Below are 17,203 nucleotides of genomic sequence, written 5' to 3'. Positions count from 1 at the left end.
CCCCTAAAATCCCTAAGAAATTCAAAGCGCTGCGATTTTTTGTTCATAGTGCCCAGAAGCTTCAAATTCTGTGTTTTCGCAAAAATCACCATTATGAGCAATTTTGTGATTTTTATTCATTTTTCCATTGAAAAAAATTTTTTTCAAAATTCTTTATTTTTCGATCAAAGAGATTGATTTTTCAAGAAATTTGAAAAAAAAATTTCAATTTTTTCGAAAATTTTTTCGAAATTTTCTCAATTTTTTCGACTGTTGTTTTACCGCCGGCATTAGCGTTACCCAAAGCGTACCACGTGGAGGTTGCTCGGTCGGATTTACGCTTCTCACACACACACGTGTGTGTGTGTGTGTGTGTGTGTGTGTGTGTGTGTGTGTGTGTGTGTGTGTGTGTCTTTGTCTGCGTGTTTGTCTGTTTGCAGCTGCCGAATGACCTCTGTACGCACGGCAGTAACTGCTCAGTACCGTGTATTGCCACCTCTGTTCCGAATCACAGCTCGTAAACGCTCTTGCATGTTGATGCATCGTCGAATATCACGTTGCGAAATTCCTTGCCAACAACGTAACAACGCTTGAGTCAACTGATGAAGATTGTGCAGTTGCGGATAGTCTCGCCGCAATCGACGCCCAAGCATGTCCCAAACATGCTCAATTGGGTTCAAATCAGGACTCATCGCTGGATGATTAAGCGTTGTTACGTTGTTGGCGCGGAGAAAAGTTCGCGTACGAACTGCAGTGTGAGGACGAGCATTGTCCTGCATCAAAATGAACCGTCTTGCCCCCATGCGTGTGCACATAGGCAGGACGTGTGGCTCCAGAATTTCGTCGACGTACCTATCGGCAGTCAACGTCCCACGAACGATGACCAACGGGGTTCTGGTATTGAAGGACACGCCTGCCCACACCATGACTGATCCACCATTGAAAGCTGTAACTGGTCTCGTAAAACCATCCCGATCTCGTTCTCCACGACGGCGCCAAACGAGAGATCGTCTATCGCTGCCATGAAGACAAAATCGAGATTCGTCAGTCCATAATACACTGGTCCACTGTCTACGACCCCAATGGTGATGATCATGAGCATAGGCCAATCGGGCTCGGCGATGTCGTGGAGTGAGCATAGGCACGCGATTTGCGCGTCTAGCGCGTAGTCCTTGCTCTCGAAAGCGATTTCGAACCGTCGATGCCGATATGTGTTGTTGGGGAGGACGTTGTCGACGATTGCGAAATTGATGAGCGATCGTGTGGGCATGCGCAGTAGGGTTTCGACGAGCTTCTCGAATGATAGCTCGATCATCACGCTCGGTAGTGATTCGTAGTCTACCTTGACCCGGACGACGATCGTAACTTTGAGTCGCGTTAAATCGGGCATAGGCCCGACTGATAACGGACTGGCTCACTCCCATAGAAGCTGCTACTTCCACCTGACTGTAGCCCTCTTGAAGGAGGGAAACAATGCGAGCCACATCTGTGGCAGCTAAATGTCGACGAGGCATATCAAAAGGTGCTTATCAAAGAAAAGCTTACATAAAATTCACGTAAGGAATTTAGGCTAAAAAGAAAACGTAAAATTCAAGTTTTGTGTGAGGAAAAGCCGAACTCCGCGGGGGTATATCAATTTGTTTTTATTGAATTTTTAAAATGAGATTTAAAACTAAGGCAGTTGTAGCGGACAGAAAAAATTGAGTTAATTTTTTTGACAATAGTGAAGCATTCTGAAGACGATAAAAAAAAAAATTAAAAAAAAATTTTTGATAAAAAAATTTCGAAAAAATTTTCGAAAAAATTGAAAATTTTTTTTTTTTTCAAATTTCTTGAAAAATCAATCTCTTTGATCGAAAAATAAAGAATTTTGAAAAAAATTTTTTTCAATGGAAAAATGAATAAAAATCACAAAATTGCTCATAATGGTGATTTTTGCGAAAACACAGAATTTGAAGCTTCTGGGCACTATGAACAAAAAATCGCAGCGCTTTGAATTTCTTAGGGATTTTAGGGGACACATTGAAGTTAGAAAATTACCAACGATATCCTTCGTTCATCCATTTTATCCAAAGTTATACCAAGTTATCCAAATATCCTTAATTATGCGAATTTTTGTCTTTTTTTCAGTCCGAGTTTTCAATTCAAAAAAAATTTTTTCTTCAAAAGCGGTTTACGTTCTCTTATAGAGAATATTGTGTAGTTTTCAAAACCCTCCTTCGATTTCCTATACGGTCATTATTTCCAGAGTTATTGATTTCCAAAGTCAAAAAAACTTTTTGCTTTGATTGACGATAACTCCGCGGCAAATTATCGTACAGGCTTTTGATTACGTCAAATTAAAGGGTATTAAATTTACTAAAAGAACTTTTAAACGAAACAATCGAAAAAATTTTTTTGAAGCCCGTAGACCTTTTTTAAGACGAAAAAAAATTTCGAAAAATTTTTTTCAGTAGTTTTCTTAGGGTTTCTTCAGACCTGACGATGACAAAAAATTTTCATGGTCATATCTAAAAACTAGACACTTGGAGCTACAATTTTCTTTTTTTTTTTTTTCTGTGCGATCATTTTCCTCGGAGTTACATCTCGCTGAAAATCACCAAAAAATTTGGAATTTTTTTTATATCCCTTAATTTTTGTGACTAGTGTAGTAGGGGTACGGTGAGAGGTAGTCTAGCTTGAGTCGTGGATAAGTAAGGATTGTTTTGTGAAGCAGTCTAGCTTGAGTCGTGGATAAGTAAGGATTGTTTTGTGAAACAGTCTGGTGGAAGTAGTGAAAGAGAAAGAATCGTTTTGTGTGGAAGTCCGGCTTGGGACCGGATTATTATAAAAAAGAGTCATGTGGAGGTCCTCATAGAGGACGGACGTACCGTCGCTGCTAGGCAGTGAGAAATGTGTATCGTAAAAGAAGTCGATTGCGAGCTGTCGTCGAGTAAGCATCGCGTTAAGAGTCAAGTGAGTCTCTCGTACCGAAGCTGGCGTGCCTCACGCATGCTGTTACCGTAGAAAAATGGCCCGAGCCATTGTCTTTGTTTCGTGTTGTTTTAGGACTGCTTCCGCGACATGTTATTTATCGATTTAATTTATTTTTCGATTATTAAGGTTGATTATTAGTTTGGGAGAACCGATTTGTGTACTAGCTATCGTTTAGTCCCATTTTGTATGGAAACGATTTCCTCTTAGAGACCGAATCACGACCCTCTCTCCGTAACCAGCATAACAGACCGTCAAGGCCTATCTTGGTTTTTTAGGAACATAAAATTCAAGTTCATCGTATCCCGGTCGCCGATACCGGTGAAACATAAGTCGGCTGGCGCCTGTCAGGGTTCCTGAAAGATCGAGAGATGGCTGAGATGGACGAAGTGTAACGTCGTGAATTATAGTTTGCTTGTAAGATCTACCGTTAGGAAAATAATACGTTACAAATTATTGCGGCGGTTATTATTTAATTTATATTATTGTATTTATGTCGCCAATAATATTATATTTCTATTATCAAAAGTTCTGATTAAATTAAAAATTTAAGAGTGTAAGAAATTGTTTGGAAAGCCGAAAGAAAATAATTTTGAGAGAATGAAATAAATTAAGCGAGCGAAAATATTTTAAGTCCCGAACTGAATTTTGTATGGGAAATAAATTTTTTATTGAAACTTTGTGTAAGATAATTGTCTTAACATTAAATATTTATTTGCCGGGACTAGGTGTTAAAAGATGGAGGAGACACATTCGTGGTTATAATAGTATTTATTCTAAAATTAATCACAGGCGTAGTTTTGGTTGTACAGAGTTTGAGTAGTTCACAAATATTGAGCACTTTGAACACTTATTATGATCTTGAATTATTACATTAATTCATGAGTACGCGTTGTTGAGTTTAATTGAGTTGTATTAATTAATGCATATTAATTAGACTGAGCATGAGTTGTAGAAATTTGATCTTCAATTGAACTGTTAATTAGTTTACAATATAATTAACACTAGCAATTATGAGCGATAAATATGAGTAATGTTTAGTTGGGTGAGCTGTATAATTTGGAGTCACTGGATCATTATTCAATTAACAATATAATTAACTTTCACAGTGTGAGCGAATGAGCCTTAACAATAATGAGCTTAATTGATTACGTGGGTCTCGGGATGCGAGATGGAGCCCAGGTTGTTGAACACAGAATGGCCGACAGGCCCAAGAGCAGGTAGCAGTCACCCACAATCCCCACCAAGCAACATCTGCAATGCGGCATTTGATTTTGCCGCAGGATGACGAATTTCTATTAACAATTGTAACACGTGATTGTTGCTAGGTGGAAAGTGTAGGTGGCTGCTATACATATGTATGAGAAGGAGCGACACATTGGTAGCCATGTGACAATGAGTAAGTGAGAGAGGGAACATGAGAGTATAGGTTGTGATAAAGTGATCTCAGATGATTTACAATAAATACTTAATTGTACCTGAGTTGCCAATGATTGCTGGTAAATAAAGATGAGTAGCGATGCTGTAGTTGGCTTCAGTAAAGTTGAGTGGATGAGCTTGATGATTTTGTAAATACACAAAGAAATGCACTGGTCACGGTAAATGCGTGTGTACGCTGTACAATTAGCACGTGTTATGAGGAGTATGGCTGCTTGCCGGTGAGCCAGTTGAGTTGAGGCAGGACACCCGAGGGCGCTTGTAAAGCGGCGCCTCGGTGCTACCAGTTTGTTGCGGGAAGGTTTGAATGATTCCGCAACACTTTGCGTTTTCCGAACTTCGGAACCTGGCGACAGATGGCGAGAAATTTTCGCTGGAAGAAAACAATTTGGGAACTGTTATAGTCCTAAATTGAACGCGAAAAAGTGGTCGAGTACCACTGAGACGATTTTCCATGTGGAGGCTATCCAAAGGGAAAACGCCAAGGAACTCAAGCTACCCCGAGTACGGCTGTACCAAGGTAAGTGGAGTTTATCTCTTGAAAGATATTACGGGCACCCCGTACTCCGCCCTGTCAGGGCGCGGCAGGTAGTCCTAGCCGTGTAGGAGGGATCGAGCTGTAAGCTATCCTCTCGAATCTTAGGGGATTACGAGTAGGAGGTCGAGGAAGTCGGCTAGACACCTCGCCTTCAGGGACCTGGGGGCAGCACCGCGGGAATAGGGAGTGGAGGCTATGCTCTCGTTTCTCCGGAGAAAACTCGAGTGGAGAATTGACCCCCTGCCGCCGCGAACTAGAGACCGCGATTTTGAAAACCCATAATCGGTCGGTAAAGTAGAACTTAACATAATAAAAAGGCGGTGAACTGATTCCTGTTTTACAAACATTATGTAAAACAGAGATTGGAAAACAATGCGGAGAAGAAGAATGAGTGTGTTGTCGTTTTGTGAAGGTGATAGAAGATGGTTCTCTACCTCGAAATTGAATAATTATTATCTAATAAAAAATTTCTTGTTGATTTCTATGAGACGTTTGTTTTTGTTTCTCTCGGACAATTCCTTTTCCAACCCTGGATATCGGCGAGCTCTCAATTCGAGCCGGGCATTCATTGAGATTATCCAGTAACAGTTCCTTCGATGATTTTTAGATCCCCGAAACTGGACTCGGGATTGATTCAGCTAAACGTAAATGAAAAGGGGTTAACCCCCCCTCCCCCTTCACCAAATTTACCCGTTACAACACACACACACACACACACACACGCACACACACAGACATAGTGACAAACTTGCGGGGGTAGTCAAGGAAGCTTCCTGTGCCCTCAGAACGTTGAGATCTGATGATAATTCGATTTTTGCAAAACGCGTTAAAACCAATAACTTCCTGATTTTCGAAAATCTTTGATTTTCTTAGCGGAAAGTTAAAAAGTAACGCAATTTTTCAGTAAAACATTTGTAGCGTTTAAAGTAGGAAAAAGCAATCTATATATTTCATAAATTTAATCGATTTTAATATTTAAACGAAACACAGTTAATTATCTTAGCAGGAAGTTAAAAAAAAACGATTATTTTGTAACAGCTGGTCCCTACGATTGCAGCTTTATATTTCTTCTAGACAAAGATGAATGTTAAAAAATACGCTCTGTTACCTAATACATTTTTTGATTATCTATTTCATAGCAGAGCATTTTTTTAGAGATTCTCATTTCTTTAAAAGAAAAACATGAAACTGTAACAGTTTTATAATCATGAGTGCAACAAGCATAGTTCCGTTTCTTGCAGTGAGTGCGACGCGAAAAAAAGAGAAGATTAGCTGTTAAGTGAAAAAAGGGAGAGAGTTTAGTTTCTTAAAAATATAATTTATATGTTAGTTTGAGCTCTTCGAGCTCAAAGAAATAGCTGTTCGAAGTTTTTAAGCTATTCGAGCTCGAATAAGTTGAATAAAACAGAATTTTTTGAATTTTTAATCCGTCATAACTTTGGAATGAATAAACCGATTTTCACGCAGATTCCATAAGAAATTTCGAAGTTATGGAAAAAAACCACTTTTTTCAAAATTTTTCGTTTTCGATAACTCTTGAACGAATCAGCGGCTTTTGGCGAGAATGGTGGCAATTGACGTGGTTTTTTAAGCTTAAGAGCGGATTAGTTTTTGAAATTAATCGGTCAAGCCATTTAGAAGTTATTCCAAAAATTCAATTTTTTTGTGGCAAATGTGCTGCAGGACATCTAGGTCTACGTTTAGTCACTGGGCTGTTATTCTTGTGAGCCAAGTCTGTTTTGTAAAAGTTAGTTACGTTAGTTCGTTTAGTTCAGTCAAGTGAGTTACCAATAGGATAAAGATTATTGTTAAGTTTTCGTAGTACAGGTGTGTGAGTGAAAATATTGTTATTGTTATTAAGTCACAATATTGTTAAATTTGTTGCTGTTAATAAGTATTGGCCAAATTGTTAAATAATTATTTATTATGTGTAACAGGCCGCTTTTAGCGTCACCTGTTAATAAGTTGTTTCCTTATTTAATTTTAATTTTATTTTAAATAAAAAAAATTTTCCAGTTGTGAGGAAGGTCATTGGTTGGAATCGCCGCGACCGAGTCGCTCTCGCGCGGGTAAGACCGATCGAAGCTCAATTGCGCGCGAAATAAATTTAAATTGCGGTTAATCATTTAAGTTAGATGATAAGTTAGTTTTAAGATAAGAAGTATTGTTCGGTACGATAGACGACGGCCATTTTACCCGAGAAGAGGATCATCGACGAGTATCATCGACGTGGGATAACCCCAAGAGAATCTCCGACGACGGAAAGCAGACCCGAGGATCAAACGACGGACTGGTCAGTCTACGGGGCTGAACGAGTGGCGCAGGCGCGGAGTTGTCGAGCTGGCTGTTGAGCGAGCCAATGCTCCAGCCAATATATCAAATAAGTTGATATTGGAAAATTGGACAGGCAGAGCCATCTCTGGAGCGTCAAGAGAATCAAGGGCCCAGGAGACCGGAGTGCAGCCAGGCGGGCAACAACCAAGTCATGTGCCTTCTTCCACGTGTTTCCGCGACAACGAACGGACGCTGATATTTTTGAGGTTTCTTTCACACTGCGATTTTTCTTGTCAGTTGCTGTACACTGGTTTTTTTTTTTTTTTTGTTAATTATTGATTCAAAGTAATTATTACGACGACGTGAATAATTATTAAATATTCTTGCGACGGATTGTCGATACTTTTGAGTAATAGCTTACGACGTGAGAGTTGCTGTGTCAACTATTGTGACCGACGCAATTTCCATTGTTGGAAATTTCTTTTTGTACATCACACCGTGTTGAGACGCGGAGGTCAATTCGACGTGGAAGCCGAGGACGACGGAGCCGTGCGACCCAGCCAGGACGATATTTAATTGCTGTATTTATCATTGCTGTAATTTTGTTTTGAGGGAACGACGCCTGCTACCAGGGTAAGTGGTCTCGTCTTTGAAAAATCTCTTGGGATTCACCGACTCGGACGAAGAGTACGAGTGACAAAATTTTTTTTTGTTGTTAATTTTTTATTTCAATTTTATTTTGTGCATTTATTCTAGAGATTATCCCACGAGGTATTTCTGGTACCAATACTAATTGTTGTAGTGATTATTCACATTCTTGTGTATTGCTGTCATAATCCCGATTATTTGAACTTCGGTCGTACGGGTAATGCGCCGGTTGAGAATTTTGTGTTGACAAAATCAATCTATTTAATTAGAGAAATTTGACGCTAAGTTTGTTTGAAATATTTCCATGCGTAATTTTGGATAACTACTTTTATTGCGACGGTGTCTGAGGTATCAAGGACACTTTATTTGTTTAATTTAATTAATTGATATTGATTAAAAATTTTTTGCGACGATTAATTGATCCAATTTAAGTAAGTATTCGTAATTAAACAATTTGTGATGAATAATATGTTAGATTTAATGAATTATTAGTATTGAAGAATTTTTTTTTTAATTTAATCCTGATTATAAACTAATAATTGTGCGACGATTGATCTGCCTAATCTAATTAATTATTGTCAATTAGATTTCTTTTGTTCTTGCGATAAAATAAACTGTTGGTTAATTACAAGTTACTAATTACACAATTTAGCAACGATTAATTTGTTGGCTTAATTAATAATTAACAATTAAAGTATTTGCGATGAGATTTATAGTCAATTTAAACCATTACTATTAAGTAAACCATTGTGCGACAATTGACTGTGTGACTCAAATAATTACTGTGAGTTAAATTTTGCGACGGTTATTTTTTTTTTTGGACTTATTTAATGATTATTGAACTTAAATGCGACGTTGGTTTTAGTTCTTGCAAAAATTTAATTACGATCTATTAAATTAATTGCGACATTCGATTTTGGTTTATTTTTGGGAATTTTATTGTTAATGGATGAATTGTGATTTTGATATTGAGATTCTTTGGACATTTAATTTTGTTAATTAAATTCTTGCGGCTTGTTCTTCGACGAAGTTAATTATTAATAATTGAATTAATTGCGGCGTGCGAAATTTGATACACTGATTATTGTGATTTTGTTATTCCGGCGACCATTTATTTTATTTTGTCAATAAATTAGAATTAATACTATGATTTCGGCGAATTATTAGTACCCGGACGATCGTTCCTAGTTCCTCTTTAATTTAGGTTGCACCTTTTACCCGCTACCCCGACGAAGAGTTTCGGTCCGAGTAAGCCGAACACGATGTGAGTGGAGCCTAGCTCCTGGCGCCCAACAATAATCTAGCAAGTAGGCCAAATTTATTTATCTCGGACTTCGACCTCGCTAACGCACGAGGTCGAAAAACCCGTTATATATGTCACAGGGATTATATTCGCTGTGTGCGCCCCTCCTTGCGCCTAAATTTGGCAATAGTTCCACATTCAGTATGACTATCAATTTCATTATTTTGTAACAATTTTGGTAATCTATTTATTGTGTATCACATAATTATGTACACTTGAGAATGTATATATATATGTCGGGGAGTAAAGTACAGTCGAGTATTTTCTGACGAAGCGTACTGTTACTTTAACATTTTGTAAAATGAGATATAACTAACCTGCTTTATTGCGGCAGGCTTAGGCCTAGGTAGGCACATGGTTGTCAACGTAGTCGGGATCCCAGGACGATAGGGGTATCATAAAATTAATGAGAAAAAGAGAAATGTGCAGCAGGCAGACTAGTTGAGAATAGTTTTTGAAAAGACAGTCTTGCTTTGAGATCGAGATCGAACGGATGTCCTGGTGATCGCGAATTCATTATTTTCTAAGTCTCGGTCTATCGCAAGAAATTATTAATATTGTGTGCGTTCCGAATTAACTTAACCTTGTACGAGTTTATCTACGCATTCGTAATAATTGATCTTTTTGTAATTATGAATATTAATTAATTGTAATAATAAAATGAGTGAATCACAAAATACCGAATCTCCAACAATAACTCCTGCCTCTCTGACATCAGAAGTGGGATCGTTTCCATCTGGTCCAGCACCCGATTAGTGGAGTTCATTTCTTGAACTTATGAAGAATTTTTTACCGAAGCCGTCTTTGACAAAGAACAATGTTTCTTCACCGCGGTTCAATCCAGAGAGTGCGAAATCAGATCCTGTTGCATGGTGTTCAGCAACGGAATTGTGCCTGTTGGAAAACCCTCTCCAAGGAAGCGTTTGATTTCGGCGCTTAGTAAAGCTTTGGAAGGTTCAGCGGCTCAGTGGCTGTCTCAAGCAGCAATTCCGGGTATACAGTGGCCGCAATTAAAAGAAATTTTCGTGTCACGTTTTGGTGGACAAGAAACTGCGACAGCGGTCGTGCTGAAACTCCACCAGGAGTTACCAACCAAGGATGAACGTGTCGGTGCATTCGGCATTCGACTTCGATCATAGCTGAAGGCTCGCTGGAGGTCTTTATCGGTCAACGAAATTATCAATGCGGTTGTGCTTGCGCGATTGACTCACCTTGACAATCGGGTGGAGCGCGTGGCATTGACTACCGACATCAAAACGGAAGTTGACTTTTTAAGTGAAATGCGAGGCTTTTCCTACACTCGAAAAAGACCGATGTCAGCGTCAGATAACTCTTCTGCACCGGATGCAAAACGTTTCAAGCCTTTAAAGCTTTGATAACACTATGACTGTCAATTTTGCGAGTATGATGTAAATAGACATATTTGGTAAAACCATCTAAAATAACAATAATGTATTTTTTTGGTATTATATTATTTTTTTACCACTCAATTTACCTGTAATGTCTATATGCACAGAATGCCAAGGTAAACGGGTCTTAGGGATGCAATTCAGCTTGAATTTTACCTGAGTGAGTTTAAGAGAGTTTACAAGTAACGCAATTGTCAACAAATTGACGTACATATTCAAACATACCCTCAAACCAGTAATATTCAAAAACCTTAATAAGAGGAAAACCCGTAATAAAAGAACTTTCATCTTCTTTTAATATTGAAATTAATTTCATTTTATTGTCGTTATCAACATCGGTATCAACGCTATCAAAATTTATGATTTCAACTCTACTACATTCATTTATAACTTTAGATTTACAGATATTAAAATTAAGTTGGGAAATATATACTTCAAAACCCAAGCTTAAAATTTCTCGACCTATCAAAATATTCTCGTTCAAATATTCATCTGGGTACAAAGTTAACTCGATTTAGAATTCAAACAATATTAATAATATCTTGCGATGGACCGAGACTTAGAAAATAACGATTTCGCGATCACCAGGACGTCCGTTCGATCTCAATTTCAAAGCAAGACTGTCTTTCAAAAAACTATTCTCAAATAGTCTGCCTGCTGCACATTCCTCTTTTCCTTGTTAATTTTATGATACCCTTATCGTCCTGTCATCCCGACTACGTTGACAACCATGTGCCTACATAGGCCTAAGCCTACCGAAATAGAATAATTTAGTTATATCTTATTTTACAAAATATTGAAGTAACAGTACATTTCTTAAAATTACTGAAAATATCCTAAAGAATATTCTCATCGCTTTGTCAGAAAATACTCCACTGTACTTTACTCTCCGACATATATATATATATATATATATATATATATATATATATATATATATATATATATATGTAGCGTCTATGTCCTAGAATATAAATTACCCATTCGGTTAATTCCGCCGACACTCGGCGCCCGAAACATTTGTAATCGTCGTTTATCTATTTAGACAATTTTGGTAAATGATAAACATTCAATAGCTAGCTACTACCGATATTGCCACGTGCAAAGATTAGAGCTCGAAATATAAACAACGCTTTTCTTTTGTAACACATTAAATTATAATAAATAATCAATAGTTATTTTTTACGTAGTGAATTAACTCATTTATACAACAACAATAATTCCTACATATATATATTAGGGTGGTCCTTATGTTGGGTTTTTTGAAATTTTTTTTCACGATAGTTCAAAATCGGTTCAAAATCTATAAAAAAAAAAATCATGCCAAGTTATAGCTCTTAATTTTAATATTTACCCGCGCCCCCCGACGGTCAAAGTTTTAAAGGAAAATAACATGGGAAAAGTTATATTTTTACTTTCGAATTTTTTACGTCATAAACTAACCAACAAATCATATCAAAAAATATTTTTTCTAATGCAAAATTTAACAGAACACCAGAGAAAATTCCTAATTCAACAAAACAAATAATAGTTTAAAAAAATTAAAAAATCACGCTTTTTATAGAAAACCAAACTAAAAAATAGAAAATAAATTTAAATCAAGAATATTGTTAAAAATTTCAATGAATATTAATTAATAAAAGTGTGAATAAAAAAAAATTTATTACATTTTAGAAAGAGCGTGGGGTGCTTTTTAAGATATTATTAAAATGATAATCATTCTACTCATATCTATTACTAAAATATTTATAACTATTGACACTATATATTCCCCTTGATAAAATATCTCACCATCCAAACTTCCATACACATAAGGTTGTTACCGTGTTGCGCTCTTTTAACAAGGTTGTTGTGTGTGTTTACTCTGTAACAGGCCAACACAAACCCGGATAATCGTGTTGAGTCCTTTCAACATGGTTTTTGTGTTCGTTTATTCGACAGTAGACCTACACTTTAGTTTTTTACCGTGTTGTGTCCTTTCATCATGGTTTTTGTGTGTCTTTATTTGACATTAGACCAACACGTAAGTTTGCCCAAAAATAACAACTCAATTACAATCACAAAATCAGTAAAAATTTATTAATTTAACAGTTCAACATGAATTGTTATTATAAAAATATATCAAATACGGTAATCAAGAATTTTAATAATTACAACTCAATCCGTTAATCAATTTGAGGAAGTAAACATTTTGTCTGTAGGAAATTTTGTTTGAAAGTATTTTGTCTGTAAGATATTTTGTCGGGGGAATTTTGTCGAGGGACGAAAACGCGCGGAACCGTAAGTGCTCGAACCCTGTAAGTAATAGTTGTGATATTTATTAGATAGGATACCAGACAGTTGGCTTGCGCTCCAGGTGAAAAAACCAGGGCGAAACGCTGATAAGCGCTCTTAACCCTAGGTTAAAGGTTTAAAAAATATGAATTTCAATTTATTGACAATTGCATAGACTTGTTAATAAGGAGTTGGCAGGTTCAATCTCGGACCAGCAGAGAATGCTTCTCTGCTAAGTCCTCGGACTGACTGTACCAGAAGAAGTCTGGAGACAGAATGCATAATGATAAAATTTTTACAATGAGTTTACATGATCATTTTTAGCAACGTTGGATCTCAGGTTGCCCTATGAAAACATCAATGTGTTATGTCCACCCCAAAATTTTTCTTTAAATTTAAATCACCCGCGCAGATGGAAGACTTCTCCATGCGCAAAAGCCACAATAAAATATAAGCTACGGGACTGCTGGTTGACTAGCGGGGACTTCTGCAATCTCAGCACCGCGAGTATTTAAAAAGGCGATCAACAGCCAACGCCTCGTCTTTGATCAAGTAATTCGACTTCCGCGTTTAGTTGACGGACCCGTGCCTTGTAAAAGTCACTCATCTTAATTTGCTCTGCACTTAGGACGAGTTCAGACTTGGTTCAACTGGCAGGCCACGTATTGGTCTTTGAGCAATTAATTCGACTTCCGCGTTTAATTGACGGACCCGTGCCTTGTAAAAGTCACTCATCTTAATTTGCACTGCACTTAAGACGAGTTCAGATTCGGTTCAACCAGCAGGCCACGTATTAGTTATTAGTTCTAAAAATCTAGAGAACCGGAATCTCAAAGTTCTAATTTGCTCTGCACTTAGGCGAGAATCCGGGCAGTAAGTTTAAATAAAATACCTCTAAAAAGCTAAATTTGCGCACTTTACCCTACGGGGGACTGGAGGACGTTAGCTCATTTAAATTACTAAAATTCATTAAATTAAATTCTTTAAAATCCAAATTGTGAAAGTGTAAGTTTTAATGTTAATAAAAATAAATCTCAATTAAAGTGAAATCAGTTTCCAACAAGTCATTTCATAAAATAAGAAGCCCGAAATATAAGCAGCCCAAATCCACCCTACTCCATCCGCTGCGAGAACCAACCAAAGGGCCCAATCAAGGAACAGGCACTAACAGCTGCCCTAAAATCACGGATCTGACCATCAATAAAGTTCCCGTAACAGTAAGTACATCTACTCTCAATAAATCCGTGAACAGTCTCAAACGAAGGCGTGGTAAATTCGTACTTCGAAAACGTCCCACATAAATAATTAAAACAACGGAATTAAAACCTCCGTTGCGTATTCTTTAAATTGTTAGTCCAAACCTCCACCGTTTACGCTACCGCTCTAAAAACGCCCTTGGACATAACAAATGCAATCCAAATCTCACAACGTAGTCTGTTTAGTCTACTCGGATGCGTCGAGGTTCAAGAAAATCTCTTATATCGAGGTATTTCCGTTACGAAACCCCTCGAATAATACTAAATCAATTTGCAAGAACGTAATACATAAATTGTAAGATGGCGTACTGGTGCAAACATTCTATTCATCTGTGCTTCGATTATTTTCACTAAAATATCGTTAAACAATACAATTATAAATAAATTATTATCGGATTCTACCCAATTATAAATTAGTTACAATTAGTGATAATAGCTACTACGGAATGAATTCTATCATCTATCATTTATTTTGAAGCCACGTGGCAGGGTGCTGAAATCCAGGCTTAACCTAAAATCACGCTAAAATTGTTAACTTTTATTACTTTCACAGTAACCAAATACATTTTCATCTGTGATACACAGTGAAAATATAAACATTAATATTATTATTTAAAGTAATTTTTCACTAATACTCAGTAAGGAACTATAATTTTTTTATGTTCATTACTGTTAATCTAACCATCAATAATACTATTCAGTGAACTTATCATTAACATTCAGTGTACTACTAATAATAACAATTAGTACAACATATATCGAGTTTTAGTATTAACAATCTATGTTAGTGCTACTTAGTGAAAATTTATAAACATTGGTAATATTAATCAGTATCACTATAGCACCACCAAGTCAATCAGACAAATGCCGTGCTTGCACGTGTAACATAGCTAAAGTCACCTAGATCAAGTCACCTATGCGGGGTGTCAAGCGATCTACCACCCAGGAAGTGCAAGACAAGCTGGACGACTAGCAGGTGGCATGTTTCAAAGGTGCTGTAGACGTCGTGGATCTTTATCTGATGAGGTCATACGTGATCTATTAGCAAATGAACTAAATAAGCTACGTAGTAATCTCAAAACTCATTATACGAATCTCACCAAAAGTGTAAATAATCTCAAAACTAAAGTTGTTAATACAAAAATAGTTAATGAAAAAATAGGCAATCTTGAAACTGATAACTTTGATATTAAAGAACGCCTCGGTGTCGTTGAGACCAAAATTCAAACCTTCTAGAAAAATACCAGAAATACCACTGGAAATATTAACAATAATGATATACTGCGTGAATTTGAGGACAGAATATCTAGTAAGAATAATGCAATATTTTTTGGTGTAGCTGAAGCTGATGGTAGTAATGCTACCGAATGTAATACTTCTGATCGTGTCGCTATACAAAGTATCTGTGACTCAATTGCTGACAATATCTCAATTTCTGGCTGCGCACGGATTGGTAAATACTCCACTGTTTCTTCTCAACCCCGTCCCATTAAGATATTTTTTATTGACCAATCATATATGAACCAGGTCATCTCAGGCCTACTGCAGAAGAAAAGGATGAGAAATCCTTCTACTCTGATAAGAACATTGTCAATAGTTCAAGATCGAACCAAGATACAGTGGATGGAACAAAAGAATGTTCGCCAAGAACTCAAAGACAGGATAGCCGTGGAGGAGAAACATCTTCATATTATTCAACGAGCTGGCATTCCAACTATAATAACAACGCATCGTCCTACTTTAGAATCGACGCCGAAAAATACTCCATCATGAATACAAGTACATTGTTTTTGTCTATATATTATCAAAATGTGAGAGGCATTAATTCTAAACTAAATGATATATTTTATAAGACTTTTCTATCTGAATTTGAGATTTACATTTTTATTAAAACGTGGCTTAAACCAGGGATATTTGATACTGAGATTTTTTCTCACAATTACTCTGTTTTCAGATATGATAGACGAGAGATATTCAGGAACATCGGAGGTGGAGTACTTATCGTCTGTAAAACTATGCTCAATATTGTGGAAATAGATTTTAATGATTTAATTTACACATTTTCACCCATTGATATTGTGGGAATATTTTTTCTTGGTGTCGGTATTAAATTAAACATTATAGCAATTTACATTCTACCTGAAATTCATCTACAAATTCTCGTGGAGTTTCTGGATCCACTCTCGTTTCATGATATACTAGTGGCTGATGCATTGGTGTTGATAGGCGATTTCAATGTACCACAATTTGCTAATGTCAATGCTGAAGGAGGTTATAACGCTAAAGCTGATAACCTTTTAAACTTTGCTAAAGAAGAATTTGTTCCTCAGTACTCCTAATTATAGGATTACTAAAAGGTGACATTTACTGTCCCAGATTCTTGTAATAAATTCCAATATCTTTTCCACAAGTTCATACAAGGTCTGCTCTACCGTTTTACTTTCCGAACGCAAAAAATAATATTATGCTATCTTCACCATTACATAGGATCTTAAACATATGTAATCACATTTCTGTTAATTTAGAGACTCTTGACTTCATGAGTTTCAATCGGAGTCATTACTGCAGTATCAATGAAATCGCTGCTCTTTGAATATCTCTTAGATAACAATTTGTCAATCTGTCAAGTCAAATTAATAAATTAATAATCAAGCTAAAATTCAAGCATATTAATGTAAATCTCACTTGTATATTATCGCTTACATCTTTAGTTAAACTACTTTAGTTGTGCATCTTCAGATATATATCTTCAGTCAATTCTTATTATAATTATAATTAAATTAACATGTTGTTAGATTCTTTATAATATTTGTTAATACTCGAATATTTTCTTAATATCTTATTATGTTTGTTTCATTACTTCTTTTATATGAGCTACCAGTACAGCAAACTTAGTTTAAAGTTATACTATGTAATTATATGTATCAACTTATTTAGAGACCCTGTTATTGGCCTTGGCTGTTTTGTTGTATCAATGGAAATAAATAAATAAATGAACAAATAAATAAATAAATTATTTTAAACATGCGTTGGTTCAATCAAAAGAAATAAAATCCAAACTTTCTAGAAATTTTGTTCCGTGTTGTTTAAATGAAAAATCGAATTCAATTTG

General features: G+C 36.4%; 1 protein-coding gene across 3 annotated transcripts in view; it reads left to right on the top strand.

Moving 5' to 3' along the window:
* The window catches only part of LOC141529515 (patj homolog), a 769,735-nt gene that overhangs the window by 665,200 nt on the left and 87,332 nt on the right, over nucleotides 1-17,203 (top strand). The window lies entirely within an intron of this gene.

The sequence above is a fragment of the Cotesia typhae genome, unplaced genomic scaffold (genome assembly GCF_013202065.1).
Source record: "Cotesia typhae breed Kobodo isofemale line unplaced genomic scaffold, CoteBio_Ctyphae contig_48, whole genome shotgun sequence".
Lineage (NCBI taxonomy): Eukaryota > Metazoa > Arthropoda > Insecta > Hymenoptera > Braconidae > Cotesia > Cotesia typhae.
Note: the sequence above shows the minus strand (reverse complement) of the source record. Positions and strands in the feature narration are given on the sequence as shown.